The 15,794-nt window shown below is 35.8% G+C and overlaps 1 long non-coding RNA gene across 1 annotated transcript; it reads right to left on the bottom strand.

Annotated features, from left to right (window-relative positions):
* Positions 1-441: 441 nt before the first annotated feature.
* Positions 442-6,957, bottom strand: LOC148654180 (uncharacterized). The gene is made up of 3 exons (XR_015924987.1): positions 4,883-6,957; positions 3,718-3,783; positions 442-3,141 (listed from the first exon to the last, which is right to left on the bottom strand). It is a non-coding gene; the product is annotated as an uncharacterized LOC148654180 (long non-coding RNA).
* Positions 6,958-15,794: the final 8,837 nt, after the last annotated feature.

Genomic DNA, 15,794 nt, shown 5'->3' with positions numbered 1-15,794 from the left:
TAGAAGACACAGGTATAATCTTTATTTTTAGCTACCTTATTAGTCACATAAGAGCACCAACAGGAGTAAAATGAGAGAAACCAAAGCTAAAAAAGCAGTAGGTGAGATCAGCAGCTGGTTGTAAATGTTATTTATTTTTGTTGGGAAGGAATTGCATGAATGTGTTGCACAATGTGTTCACTGGTTGTATTATATTGATTGTGAAAAAAGCTGTAGGATTACTGAGATCTCTCTCAAAATCATACAGAAAAGAGATTAAAGATAAATGGAGAATGTTCACAATGCCAAGGAAATTTACTAAAAGACAACATGTTTAAGTCTGGTAAATGATTCTTAGATTAAATTAAATCTAAATTAATTCAAGAGCAAAATAGTACATGCAGGTAGCAGGAATATTAACCATAAATAGAAAATAGGAAACACCAAAGCGTGAAGATGCTGTCTATGAAAAAACATATTTTTATTTCGACACATCAAGACAATGGGTGAATGGAATTAAGAATGCAAACATAATATACAGTAGGATATATACAGTAGTGCAGTACACAGTAGTACAGTATACAGTAGTATGGTGCACAGTTTTGGTCACCACGTTACAAAAAGATATTCCTGCTCTGAGCTTCCAAGAACAGCATCCAGATACATTCAAGGTGTTTAAGAAAAATATCCTACACTCACAGGGTTAAGGAACTGAACCTTTTTAATCTTGAACAGGGAAGGCCTGTTGGGACCTGATACAAGTATTCTTCAGAACAAACAGTTAAATACACACCAGAGAAAAAATTTGACAAATTACTGGAAAATTATTTTTCTACAGACACCATTTTACATACGCACGACATATATGTAGATTTTAAATTTTCCAAATGATCCCTGTACATCCTTGAATGCAATGCTTGCCTCTGTGATTTCAGCATCATGCCAAACAAACACGTTGCCATACAAGCGTAGCCGTACCCTATTAACCTAATGCTTAGAGTTAAAATCATAAAAATTGACTTAGTGATAAGAGTCAGATTCAGAAGAAGCCATAGGGAACATTGAGCAGCTACAGCAATTGGGCAGGGTGGACAGCTCATAAAACAGATTACAAATGCCAAAACCATCTTATACAGATATTCTAACTTGAGGCATGGGTGCATTTGTGCATGAACATTTACAAAACACCCTGTAGATACTGGCAAAGAGAAGTGCTTTCAGATTAATCTCAGTTTTGAATCTCATTTGGCAATGGCAGAGAATGCGTGTACAGGAGAAACCATGAAAGTTTTCTGAATAATCATTTTGGTGGCAGTGCAATTTGTGTAGGAGGCCATTAATGACAACATTATGAGTAAGCTTGTTGTTAATGAGTGCACCAACACACAGTCTAATGATAACTGTACATCAGTTACTTACAGCAGCATCAGCTTCAACATAATCCCATCATCCTCCCATATGATTATATTAATCCCCAAACATATTTTATAATATCTTGTTTTAATATAGTGCATTTCGTTGTAAAGGATCCAAAAGCACATTACCTATAGGTGGGAAACCACTTCTTCCATTACCAAACTAAAGTACCTTCTGAGTAAAGTGCTACAGCCATTATCCTGTCCATGATACAGCAGGTACAAAACTGAGAAATTACATCATCAATTAAAAAAAGGATGACATTTTCAGAGGCTAGATTATGCAAAGCCAAAGTTGACTTTAGCCTGGACATGGAAGTTAACACCACTGTTCTTATGAACACTGCCATAGGATCTTTGATCTCTGAGTAGTCGGGACCTCCTTCAGACCCAGATGCTAACTGGACAACAGAATTTGGAGATTCTGCTCCAATAGTAAGGGCCACCTATTGGTCCACAGACAAATTACAGCAGCACCTGGACGTCCTTTGTAGTCTCCCATCCCAGCAGTGACATGGCTCAGTTTTCTTCTTAGATTCTGAGAATTGACAAGATCAGGCTAGTAGATGCTAAGATTGCTGAATCAATCCAAACTACCTGTGTGATGATCTCAGTACACCTATATGTCAGTGTCAAACAGCGGACAATAACACTACTGATGTGACAATTGCTTTACAGCTTGAATGAAGGATCATGCCTGTGATGTGTGTGCAATGTGTCAACTTGTCTATCTCACATTATTTGAATGTTTATATCTGAGCTCATAAAGAACCCACCATGAACTGATCACTAATGTAGAGGTTCTTGATATAAATGCACAATGATGACCCATATACTGCACATCATTTTCAATTTTATTGAATATATTTTTTGCAAATGATTAATTGATGTGACAGCATACAAATTGTAAAAACAATACCATGTTTATCCTACAATAATTACTTAAAAAATAATAAAGGAAAGGGTATACTTACTAATAACCCCATTCAGGGCATGACTGCCCTGTAATTTACTTGTTTACTGATTAACTTCTAAATGTTTACTTGTTTGTTGAAGCTATTGAAAAAGAACATAGAATCAACTTCTGTGATTTAAATGTATATTAATATTATACATTGAATATGTAATGGAACTGTCCTTTAATATTCATGGAGGAATTCAAATCATTTTATTTTTCTAGAAAGCTTCTCCCTGCACAGCAGCCAAGCAGAACCTCTGCAGAGAGTGAAAAAGGCAAAAAGAAAGGGCACTGAGCACAAAACAGCAGCTGCAAAAATTCGGCATTTGCATTTTCCCCACACTTCTGTTATTCTGTCTATTATACATACATGCAAAAGTTGTGATAAAAAGAAGCTTCTACAATTCATACAATCATAATCTGAATTAAAATCACCTTTAATCAGGTTTGTAAGAACCTTGAGTAAATTTTAGCATAAGTACCACACCAGAGCACATAAACAAGGCATTTTTGTGCTATTATGTAATGATTATGTATTTTACAATACATTATCTTAATTAGAAAAGGGGGAAACATTAGATATTTATTGCAAATAACTGCATGTCAGTTTTGAATGTTCTAGTTTGATTTTAATCTGAATTACATTTCAAGCATCATCTGTTCTATTCTGCACACAGCTGAGAAAGTTTTCCAGCAGAAATAATGACCAGAGAGACGAAGGTCTTTGAGAAACAGAATCAAAGAAGTCCTGCTGCTGGGATCCAGGGGAATTGGTAATGATAGTGTTTTCTGTGGGAAGGCAGTATTAGTCAGAGACTGTGAAAAACCCAAACATTTTATAATTTATATGGTGTGTACATACTGCTGAGCACCCAGGAACCTACCCAACTCAAAAGCTACTGAGTGGCACCTCATTAAATACAGTCACAGCCTAATCTAAGGAGGAACTCATAGGAAAACCACTGCCTTCTCTGAAGCAGCTAGTTCTTTAGACTGTATTTGTTCAGTACAGCAAAAGATTATGTGGAAATGAAATTAAAGCCAAAATATTCATGTTAAAGCCATCAACACCTTAATGCATTATCCAGTCTACTTCTAATTTTACATATAACTGTATGTTTTATATATTAAATAGCATATAAGAGGATAAGTAAATAAAGCTAATTTTACAGTCACTGACAGTGCATGTTTGCAATACAACTGTAATATGTGGATTATTGAAATGGTTGAAATCTTTTTGTGGAGCACTTCATATCCAATTTTCCTGCACATGAGACTAATAGCCCAGCTGTAGAGATGGATGCCCCAGTACTGAACAATGTGGAGTCATCTAAGCTTGAGGTTGACAAGATAGATCATACAGACCTGAACTACTTGTTTTGCATTGCTGAAACGGCCAAGGAAAACAGCCATCCACAGAAACTTTCACAACTGCAAAAATAAGTTCCATCTGTTGCAAGACAGGCTAAAAATAATGTTCCATAGAAACATGTAAAGCTACATCTGGACGAGTGATCTTTCAATTCATTTAACAGGCAAGATTGAAACTTTCAAAGCTCTTTTGTCTGTTCAGCTCAGTGGTGTTAAATCCATTCTAAATCTATTTAAATCTATTCAGATCTAGATTATAGAAGTATTGATAAAAAATCACAATTGCAAAAACAAGTTTGTATATGTTTATCTAACTTATCTAACTATTCACCATTGCCTGAAACATCATTATTTTAAATTGGTAGCCGCAATATGTATTGATCATAATAAAGTAAATATTCAAGAGGAAAAAAAAATGACACATTTTAGTACTGTACACTATAAAAAAATCCACAATTGTCTTTAAATCGGCACTATTCTCCCACACAAAAAGTACAAAAGACATCTGTTATTTTTAGAACATCATATAATCAGAGATTAATCTGGAAAGATGGATAACTTTTTGTACTAGAATTAATACTTTGTATGTTCTTAGCATAAAAATAAAATCCAGGGTAATTGACATGACTCCATTTATGTTGTGTTTTTTAAACTGAAAATATGAAACAATATATTGTAAATGGTGAAATTATTTGAGAAAATTACTGAAACATTCAATTATTTACATTTGTCATAGAAATCTATCCAAAGCAAATAAATATTTGCCTATCTATAACTTTTTTCCAGTGTGAACTGATACTGCATAGAATTATTATTTAACCACTTCCATGCATATAAATATTCTATGGGAAGATGGGTTGTTTATAACTGAAACTGTGTCAGTATCTATAGCTTAACATTGAATATTCCAAAGGAAATGGACTAGCCTGTGTACTGAAAATCTACACAAGACATTACGAATGTATCTTAGGAGGACAGTATATGAGCATCACTAGCTGTTTATTACAGACAACATTTTAATAAGGACATCCATCAAACAGATCTCCAGAACTGTGGTTGTAAGAAAATAAGGTTACAGAACATGAGAACGTTGCTCAGCCCATCTTGTTTAGATAATATTTTTAAAAACAATTTTGAAAATGGAACCTTTGATATTTACCACAAGAGCACATAATTATTCACGTGTTCTTTACTTCTAATTTCCGGGTAGTCTTCACATTTACTTATTTATTTGCTAGTGCACAAAGAGCAGGGCAGACCTGAGGTCCCTGTCTGTAGCCCTTCTTATGACCCGGCCCTCCTGTCAAACATGCATCTGAAAGGACCAGAAAAAAACAGACAAGCACAGAAGACACAAAAGCACATGCACTGAAGGAGCATCTACCGAAAGCTCTCAGGGGATTTGTCCCCATCACAGCCAGGGTGAACATGAGCAGGTGAAACAGCCGAGTCATCATAAGCCTTGTCTCTCAGAGCCCTGTCTCATCGAAAAAGCTCATCTGCTACATCTCTACTTGTGTGAAGCCCTTTGTAGTCTAAAGTGCACAAATTAAAAAAAGAAGGCCCATCCCTGAATAACAAAGCACAGTCACACTGGGAAAATGAGTCATTAAAAACAAAAAATATATACTTTTGCCATTTACTGTTTATTAAAAAAATTCTAATGCTTTACATTTAATTCTTAATTGCTTGTAATTATCAAATGTATCGCATCACTTCTTCAACAGACACTCATGAAAACACTTATTGTTCTAGCCAGTGGAGCACATTATATAAACCTGAGACACAGACCAAGACACTCATTTCTGTGCCTGGTCTCAGGAATGCTCTTTGTTTAGATATTGACTAAATGTGATTTTTTTCCTGCTGTGCCAGTGAGGATGACAGATACCCCAACCTCTACAGCCTCAGCTAGCCTCTTTCTATGATGAAAGCACTCAACTGAGTGGCTTTGCTGCTTCACAGCAGCTCATTAAGGGATTCCCTTTGAAAGGGAAAAACTGATTTTTAACTTCAATAACTATGACCCAACAAATGAAATCTGTGACTCTTCTCTCTGTACAACTGCAAATGGGACTGGGGTGAACCTGTGTCCTACAAAAGGTCTATAAAAGGCTCCCAACTCACTGTGCAGGAGTTAAATCCCCAAGGTGGTTCTTTCGAAGGGTCTCCTTTTCTCAGAGAAGGGGGTAGAGCTTCTTTCTTTACTGAGGTGCTGTTTAGGCTGCTGCATGTATCTGAAAGAGCATGTGGATTTAATGCACATTTCCAGTCTGTCTTTCACAGAAACGATTGGCATTCTCTCTGCACTTGTGACCACATGTAAACCCCAACCTCACAGTCACTATTGTATTTCATCCAGTCCCAGGGAGGAAACCTGGAGATGTTTACAAAGCAAAACAAGAAAAAATTCTTAGATGCTAAACACCCACAGCTAGTGTTTGTTAAAGCCCAGCTACACAGACATAAGTGACTATACAGCCTTTTTGAGAACATGAAGGATAATAAGATGTCAGCTGTAAAGAGTCATCTGGACACTATGGTGGACATGTCCTCATAAAGATGACATGACATGATCTCCTTGTTTCTTTAGCTTGCTATGTGTGACATCACCAATGCAAATCATGCACTAGGTTTGTAATGTGCATGTACTCTCCCTGACCACTTCCAGCTATTATTCTGTATTGATCTTTTAACTAAAGGATGTATTCTCCTTGGAATATTGCTGTTCCAGTTTACATAAGCCTTGTTCTCCAAAGTGAAGCTAATTTTAAGATAACTTTTGTTCTCTCCCTCTCTCCTTTCCTCCCTCCCTCTGTCTCTGCATGTGTCTCTCTCTTCCTCCAGCTTGCTTTTTCAGTGTCCCTGAGGGACACTTATGAGTACAGGGTGATTCATCAAATGCAACTCTGCTGGTAAAACTATTTCCGAATAAACAAATAAACAAACTGAAATTTGCGTTTTTTTGTTCTTGGAACTCTGTGGCGTGTTTTATGTTTAATAAAGTCGAGTCATGCATAAAATGTTCCAATTATAAAAAAAAAAGAAGGAAGATGCTGGGTAGAATCAAGGCCCATCTCTGATTGCAACTGTGGTTTCTGCTTTCCTTGGATATAATTCTGAGCAGCTCAGCCTTTCCCTTGACCTCTCACTGACATTCCAGTCCTTCATTATATAAGAACTGATGATGTTGGAGGATTGTGTTAAACTGAACAAAATTCCTTACTTTCCCTAAAAATAAATGTGTATTAATTGAGCCTAAGATATGCCATCTAAAGATTTGGACCGTGTTACATAGTTTTGGGTCTGAATTTAGAGATAACATAATTGACAATTGTACATAAAATGTATAAGAAAAGTGATTTGAAAATGTACTACACACACACGACTAAACTTCAGCAAATACATATATTGTGTATATATTCCACACATGTAAACTTAAAGCATTAGTGTACATTTACATTGCTACTCTAGCATGTAAAATAATAGGCTACCAATTATTTAGCTTTCTTTGCACATACACAAAGAAAGGAAGAAGGGTTTTAGATGAATCAAGGATCCAAAATTGTTTTGAAATGTGCTCTTAAGCATTTTATCACTTTTTTCCAGCTCACAGCTTTTTTGGCTTCAACATCCAATTACACGAAAGAGATCTCAGGAATATAACAGGCACCATGCATTTCTGTTTGCTTGGAGCAATGCTGTTCTTCTCTTGGACTTGTTCATCTTCTTGCCTTGAGCTCTGAAGCAGCAGTCTTCCATTCTAATCAATGAGTGCACCCTGCTGGCATTAATAAGCATCTCTTCTCTGTTTCAATATATGCTGTTTACAGAAATAACTGATAATTACTCAACATGAAAATGCATTTTACTGTAGCTTGGAAATAACTGCTCTACAAAGGAAATGCCTGTTGTAAGATTGTCAGTAGTGGGTAGGTGACTAGGACATTTTAATAGATCATTTTAGACTAGTTTTGTAAGAGAATGTAGGCTGAATGTAATTAAATGGTTTGTCTTTTGTCATGTGTATTTCATGAGCATTGTTAGGTGTCAGAACAAAAGTGTGGAATATATAAGCCAATTGCTGAAATATCTCACAATAAAAGATTCATAACAGAACTAGATAGGAAGAACTACACTTTTATTAGTAGTATTTTGTCCACTACAGTGCTATTAACACAGTAAAACAGAATGAAGCCTAACAATTGTTCCTTGATAAACGCCCTTAGCACTTACTTGGCTTTCCCCATGCTTAAAATTACAAACACCTGTGATATTTTAGCAAGCTCATTTTAAATGTCCACTTTGCATGGCTTTGGCGTTCTATCACTGTACTTGAGAAACCATAATATACTATTGCGATACTGGAACATGTGTCCTGGAAAGAGCACAGAAAGGAGCTCAGAATGACACTGGAAATAACCCTGACAGAGAGGTTAACTTGCATCGTAAGACCAGAGGAAGGTTATCAGCAACTGCTGGAAAGTAAGAAAGTGAAAATTCTAATCCCACAGAGCGCATAAAAAAGACACTAAAAGGAAGGTCAGTCATGTAACCAGAAACACAGAAGTTTATGGCCTTATAAACTTCACAGTGGGATCAAACCAGCTCCACACAAGGATTCACTTAGCCCTGTTGTGTTCCACTGTGAGATAACGTGCACCACTTGCAGCTATTTAACAAGATAGATAGCAGCTCTAATACTAGTCCTATTCTGATTATAAAGGCTGTTTTGTCTGAAGAATCAGACTGAAGGAAGACTTTCTACGTTTTCGAACCTGGGCATGACCAATGTCTAATCACAACAACCTCATGATATTTGCATGATATACTAGTGTTGGAACCACTAGACAAAGGATTAAAAAAAAAAACATGCTTAATGGGATCCAGTACTGGAGTCAGAGCATCAGCTGAAGCAAGCAGCCGCAGGGATGTCATTCCCCACCCTGCTCCTGTGAAGCTAATTGTTATTGTAAGAGATCAGGGAAGGAGAACAGCTGTAAACTCTACTGACTTCTGTAATCTGGGCTATACTTCACTGCTTCTCTTTGGAAGAAAATACCACATGGAAGCAGTACAGGTAACACTGTGTAAGTCAGTGCTACAGAAACTTCACCTGGAGTCACAGTAAGAAAATGTTATTAGCTTTAAAAGGTCATAGCGTAACAGACATCTCAAGAGATTTCTCTGTTTAAAAGAAAGAGTAAGGCTAGTAACCCCAAGGGGCAATTTGGTTTGGAAGAAACTAGACATACAATACACATATACATACACAAAAGAATCACCTGTTAAGCAAGGTTATAGCCACATGTATAAATGAGAACTTAAGCCTGTTTTTTTAAATTGGGAAATATGTATCTTCAATGTGAGGAGAATGATTGGAATTCACTACACAAAGGATGTGAAGGGTCCTCTAGGATGGAATACACTTTACGTGGGACTCTTACCTGGTGGACCTGAGACAGGACCAAAACATCGACACCAGCGGCAGTCTGACATAGTCTGAGAACACTCCCCAGTTTGTTCTTTCTCTTCAGATTCAGGTTCCCAAACAAGCAAATCAGGGTAGAAGTTAAGAGTCCATAAAAGACTGATAAAACATTATCAACAATAAATTATCAAGCTTTAAATGTTTAAGCATCCTTAAGAAAAATAGATCCTATAGCCCTTTTTGAAAATAGAATCAACAATACAAAAATGCATTTAAATATTTAATGAGTTTGTCTTTGATTGGTTCAAGTTTTCCAAGTTCCTTCACATCCAAGAAACGTATGTCAATATTCACAATTAGATAGAAATTTAAATAAAAAATGTAAATGTAACTGTGAAACATGTTTTTTTAATCAATTAAGTGTTGGGTGTTCAGATTATCAGAGTTGAGCTTTGCAGGCCATGCCCTCTGCAGTGTGTGTGAACCAGTTGATTTTGAGAATCGGCGGGATACAAATAATACAAATGTCCCAAAGCAGTGGGAAATCCTGGCTTTATTTCTCTTTTCAAGTGTCTTTCTCTCTGATACAGCTTCCATGACTCTGACAAAAAAAAAAGGATCTTTATTTTATAAAAAAAGAAAAATGTTCATTTAAATCTCATTAGTCAGAGTCCCACTTATTGGACTTGAAGCCAAGGGCTAAGCACTCCAGCACTGCATGTCACTCCAACAGTTCAGGTCGTAAGTGGACTGAAATGAGATCATCAATCAAGGAAACAATAAAACTCGACTGGAGCTCCTCATGTTTATCGCTTACCACTGGCTTTCCCCAGGGACAATTTCAGAACTTAAGCTCTGAGCTATGACATACTTCCTTGGCTCCAGTATGCATACCTTAATCTATACTTATGTGGTTGCATACGAAGCGAGCATACATAAATCAGCAAATTAAAAACATCTTTTTATTCATTGCTAGCAATTAAGGTTTGAAAGCTGGCAGGGGCACTTCTTAAATGTAACTACACCAGCATGAGAACAGAAAGGTATTTTGTTCGGCAATGTGTTTAATATACAAGTAGGGCGTCTTTGTCTATATCTAGGTCGATAGGTAAATTCTGCTGTTATGGAATATATAGTGACCCTCAAAAGTAGTTGGACAGCAAAGTCAAAACTGACCCCAAACACTGATATTTACTTAATACGAATGTGTCCCAAACCTTATGGTCTCTGAGTTAAATACAATGTATCATTTACTTTTATTCTAATCAAATACATGCAGGGAATTACCAAAAAAAAGCTGAGGAAGTTAGCACTGTGTCAGTGATCAGAGTATGAAAATGTAGCTGGAAGTTAGGAGGCTGAAATCTCAGATGGGATAATAATAATGGGATAAATAATAATGAGTGTGAATGTAAGTTGCTTAGGAAATAAAAGCATCAAATGTATTAATTGGCAAATACATATATTTAGTAAAATAGTAAAATATTGTACTTAACATTCATAATCTTGTTATAAAAATACAAACTGTTTGATTGGAAAGCAAAAAATACTTTTGGAGGGTAATTTATTTGTATTGGGTTATAGTGTGCTGAGGCCTCCAAAAAGACCACTGTGAACACAAAATAATGATCTTGAGAATATTATCTGATTCTACTAAAATGCTTCCTAGGCAATAACAATGCCAAAAATGGACCCTCTCACATGGAGGACCAGCATGCTGTAAATGTACTTATTTACAGATGCTTTTAGAGTATGCATGAAAAATATGAAGAAATAATTTACCACTACTCAAACACACAAAAAACATACATGGATACAAAAAGCACAACATCAACTATTTCTGTTGTCTGAATTGCTAGAGCCTTTTCACCAGGAGTTAATCCTTGCACTGTTACACATGGCAAATAGAAAACTCTGAAACGATGCCAGAAGCAGACACAATGCATTGCATCACTGGTTTCCACAAAGAGCAATGTGAGCAGAGGAATTTGTTAGGCCATCCCTTCTGTTGTTTGCAGATGCAGCTGTGATTATCCTATACTTGTCAAAACACTCCCCAGAAAGACAACCACAAAACCCACATTCTATACTAATAGGCTGTTAAAGTTGAACGGTGCTTTCCATCAGTCTTCAGTTTGAGTCATAGAGAAGGTAAGTAATGATGCAGCATGTGAAGTATTATGAGTAAAACAAAAACAACACAATACAATAGTGGTACAACATTTCTCCTAATTAAGTGAAGAGGGACATTGTACAGTCACGTCAAAGCAGTCAGATAATATGATATAATGTGCCAAACTACTGTAGACCAATATAGTCCCATAGCCAAGCATTCTCTAAGTACAAAATTATTTTTGTTGGTGTGATCATGTTTTATCATAGAATGTGTGATATAAATTTCCTATGTATCATGGTTTGCTGTCATCATTTTGTGCTAGTTTATTCTCTGCTCGTGTAAGAGAACAAATAGCAGCACCCACGACATTCTCACAGCCAGTGGTACTGCAACAAGCTATTTTTAAATCAAATTTTGCAGTGTAAACTGAGCAATATTCTAGATAATTTAATGTAAAAGTCATGTTTCAGTAATGTGATATGGCACAACTATTAAGCCCCTATATTTCAGTGCAGGCCAGAACAGTGGGACATGAGAAGTGTAAACGTAACATTCACACACCGTCCTCCAGTCAGTTATCCTTCGGAGAGCAGAAAGACTTTGTAGACACCATACAGCAACATATAGAATGAATATACCATGTGTATCAGTCTTTTAAATTAACTTGAAGGTAAAAAGCACTATAGCTATCTACTGTAGCTATCTACATTAGCCATCTGCATTAAACTACTGTAGCTATATGCATTAAACTATTAGAAAATAAGTTACACAGTAACAATCATAAAAAAGCAGAACCATCAAAGAATAAGTTTAACAAAAGTCCCAATACCACAGACACCTACTATCAAAGCAATTGCACTCTAGGCACTGTTGCAGTTTTTTGTAATTTGTACAAGAAAGCTAAAATGATTTAACAGAAAAAAGTGATTTTACAGAATAAAGTGATTTAACAGAATCTCCACACAAACTCCATATTTACTTCTCGCAAGAGTGTGATCCTATTAAAATCTTTTTAATTTGATGAAGGAAGTAACTTTACTAACAGTAATTGTTTCTCCTTCAAAAAGATAACATATCAGATCACTCCATGCTACATCATCTCCAGCTCATTAAAAAGGAGAGGACTTCATACTAATCAAAATGCATTAGGAGACAAGCATCTGACATTAGCATTAAAATAGCTCCTGAACAAATTTAATTTGACTATACTGGTTAGAACCATGATAGCTTCTGGCCAGATTAGAAAGGATTTTTGTTTTGATAAATGTTGTGATGGTGGATGTGCTTCATTTAAGACAATCTCGCGGGCTGTTGAGAAAATAAAGTCTGAAATTTAAATATTAAACCAAGAAATCATTTCGATTTACAAATTAAATATTAAATTCTTACAGTGAACTAACACGTATCATGATCAGTTTAACCTAAGGCATTATTACTTTTTACAGAAGTTACATTCAAGATCTGCCAGGTGATAAATGAAAGAAACTACTTATTCAGTAGGTGGCACTAGATGTGCTATTGTTCAAATGTTAATTAAGGTTAAAATTAGAATCATTTGGTTAAATTCAAAATGGTCATTTTGAGTCAATGAATCTTTTTAATTAATTAACATTAAATAAATGCAGTGCACAAATGTGTTTTTGTAAAATATATTTAGCAAATTCTGTTCAGTATAACAACTGAATTTTAAAATCTAGAACAGTGCAGCACGAGCTAGCAAATTACCTCCAATCATGCACTCTACACTGAAAAAAGTAAAAGGCATTTAAAAAGAACAAAGAGTACAATGTCACATCTCCCAGGTGACTTTGTAGTAAAGTACTACTTGTCAAACAATCACCTTGGTCTACAATTATTTTGGCACACTCTAATTTGGAGCAATTTATCAAATGTGTTGGCTTTCTGGTGTTTTAGAATATGTTTTAGAGATTTTCAGTGCCTTCTCTTAACTTGGATGATGACTTTTAAGATCTTGTATATTCAAAAAAGTGCAAGGAGCTAAATTTAAATCCTGAATATAAAGTTAATGCTTTGGGAATTTTGTTCAATATCAGAGCACTGAGCACATTCTGATTTTATATCTAAGAAGACGTGCCATGACTTAGCAGTCTGGTAAAACTCAGTTGTGAGAGAGGAATGATGATGGCAAAAAGGCAGGCAGTGACAGATAAATACTGTATATTAAACTTGTCTCTGTGTCAGTGTTTTTCCTTTATAGGACAGAAGCTCTTCTCAGTTCTGCAAGGTAGGAGATGTCACACATGCAAACATACCACCCTTTACATCCCTGGTGATGAATTTCAATGCAGTTGCCAGCTCTCCTCTTCTGAGTGCAGTCTCAGACAGGGTTGGGGGTGGGTGACAGGGACACTGCAAAGACGAATCACCTAGGAGAGCGAGGGTGACTGAGATGGAGCACTTTGAACAGCACAGGCACTGATTAAAAGGTCCAATGACGGGATTCTTACCACAGTGAGGAATTTAAAAATGGGAAGTGTAGTTTCTTAAATCACAAGAACTTCTCTTTTGGACAATGCATCAATGCAATCCCTGGGAAAGGGCATAAATGATGTTTGAACATGATTCTGGCAAGTAAATATTAAAACAAGAAGTATATACACACTTATCAAGTATGTGGACAGTAATTGCTTTATTTTGGGCTTTACAGGCACTACAATATTTTTGTTGTAATGAACAGTTAATCTAGTATTTTAAATAGTATGCTTGTATTTTTAAAATGACTCAGAAGAAAAGAGTGAGTTACATTTCTTACTGTACAAAATGCCTTTAAAACTTAATTTACAATATAAAAGGAACATCATTTTTAAGGCTGCTCTTTTCAATAAGATGCTAGAATTTTTTCTCATTTTCCTGAGTTTAGGACTGAAAAACCCCTGCAGTGAAGCTGGCAGGGAGACTGGCAGTTCAATAATGGACTAAGAATACAGCGTGTCACAGTTATGATTTGTGGAGCCTTTCAGAAGCGTCTGCTGTGATTGAAAAAATAAATTGATGCCAAAAGCTGGATAGCTAAGGAACATATTGAGAATCAGAAGAATAAAGTTACATCAAAGAAATCAAACATTGTCATGACATATCATTATTATTATATTAATCGTGATATAGTGCCTTTCATGCTACCTGGTCTCATATAAAGAAATAAATCAAGTGTTATTTTAGGTAATCATCCATGTCTTAGGTTGCTGCCCTTACCTACTAATTTCTCTAAAAAGCTGTTCATCTAAAATTAAAACCATCAGATAAACATGTTCACATATCAATATAGCAGTATAATATTATGATACAACAGGATGCACAGATTGTTCATTTTGAGTTATCTACTGTTAACATATCCTAACACCATAAGAAGTATATGCCTCGTGAACAATATCCTTATAACATAAGTTGTTGGGTAACTGACCTTAGTGACTTGTTAACTACATGTCACTTGAGGTGCAATTTTAACACCATGCCATTAATATCCCATTAATTTATTATAAAGGAGACAATCACTCCGATCACATAATTATACTTAGATAAGAGGGAGGGTGGTTAGGGATTGTACCTTTGTGTTTTGAAATGAGTCAGAAGATGTACAAAAAATTTCTGAAAGGAGAGACAATACTGAGGCTATCTTAAGTTTCCTGCTGCCTCTGCTGCTGTTGAAAGAGCAAAACTAGGTCAATCTCTGGAATAGAAATGACAGCTTTAATTCCTTTGTCAAAGCTCAGAGACAGGCTGGCATGGGAAGGCTTCTTGTTTTTCTTGCTTAATTGGAGTGTATCATTTTGCAGAAATAGAGCAAGAGCCACTGCAGCTTATATCAGGACTGACACATTCACTTCAGAACAGGAAGAAACACCAAAAGAGCTCTTCAAGCCTCAGTGAACTGAGTTAGTGTATGCCAGTGTATATCTGAAATGTTCATTCTGCAGAGTGGTGCCACCAAGCGGTTACTATTATAGTGTTTTGTTTTTTTCTTTGTATTGTATGTTGCAGCACTTGCTGCTTAAATTGCCCCCCTGGGGATAAATAAAAGTATTTTGACTTGAAATCATTTTTATTTACTACATGGTAAAAAAGCTAGATCATACATGACTTACAAAAGGAAAAAAGGAGATCTGGTTGTCTTACATAAATGGGATGTTAAAGGGCCAAAAAACAATCTTCAGGGATGTGTTTTGTTTCAATTTTTCAGATGATTCATTCATATTGAAAACTGACCAAACAATTTTAAGCCATTTTGAGCATGATTAAATTCTATTTAAATGCATGAAAGACTCAAAAGATAATAACTGTTCTAAATGTACATTTCTTTGTCACCAACACTGAAGTTCTTTTGGACCCATTTCAACTCTAAAGAGACCTATAACTTCAACAGGTCTGGAGAACCAATCTGCTAGTAATTCAGATAAATGTCTCTGACATTTCTGTCTAAACCACATTTAAGATGCAATTTATACACGCAACTACTAATTGCGAAAAGCAAAAAGCAAAGTCATGCATTCTTTGAGTGCAGACCAT

The sequence above is a fragment of the Lepisosteus platostomus genome, chromosome 10, assembly GCF_059453375.1.
Source record: "Lepisosteus platostomus isolate fLepPlt1 chromosome 10, fLepPlt1.hap1, whole genome shotgun sequence".
Lineage (NCBI taxonomy): Eukaryota > Metazoa > Chordata > Actinopteri > Semionotiformes > Lepisosteidae > Lepisosteus > Lepisosteus platostomus.
Note: the sequence above shows the minus strand (reverse complement) of the source record. Positions and strands in the feature narration are given on the sequence as shown.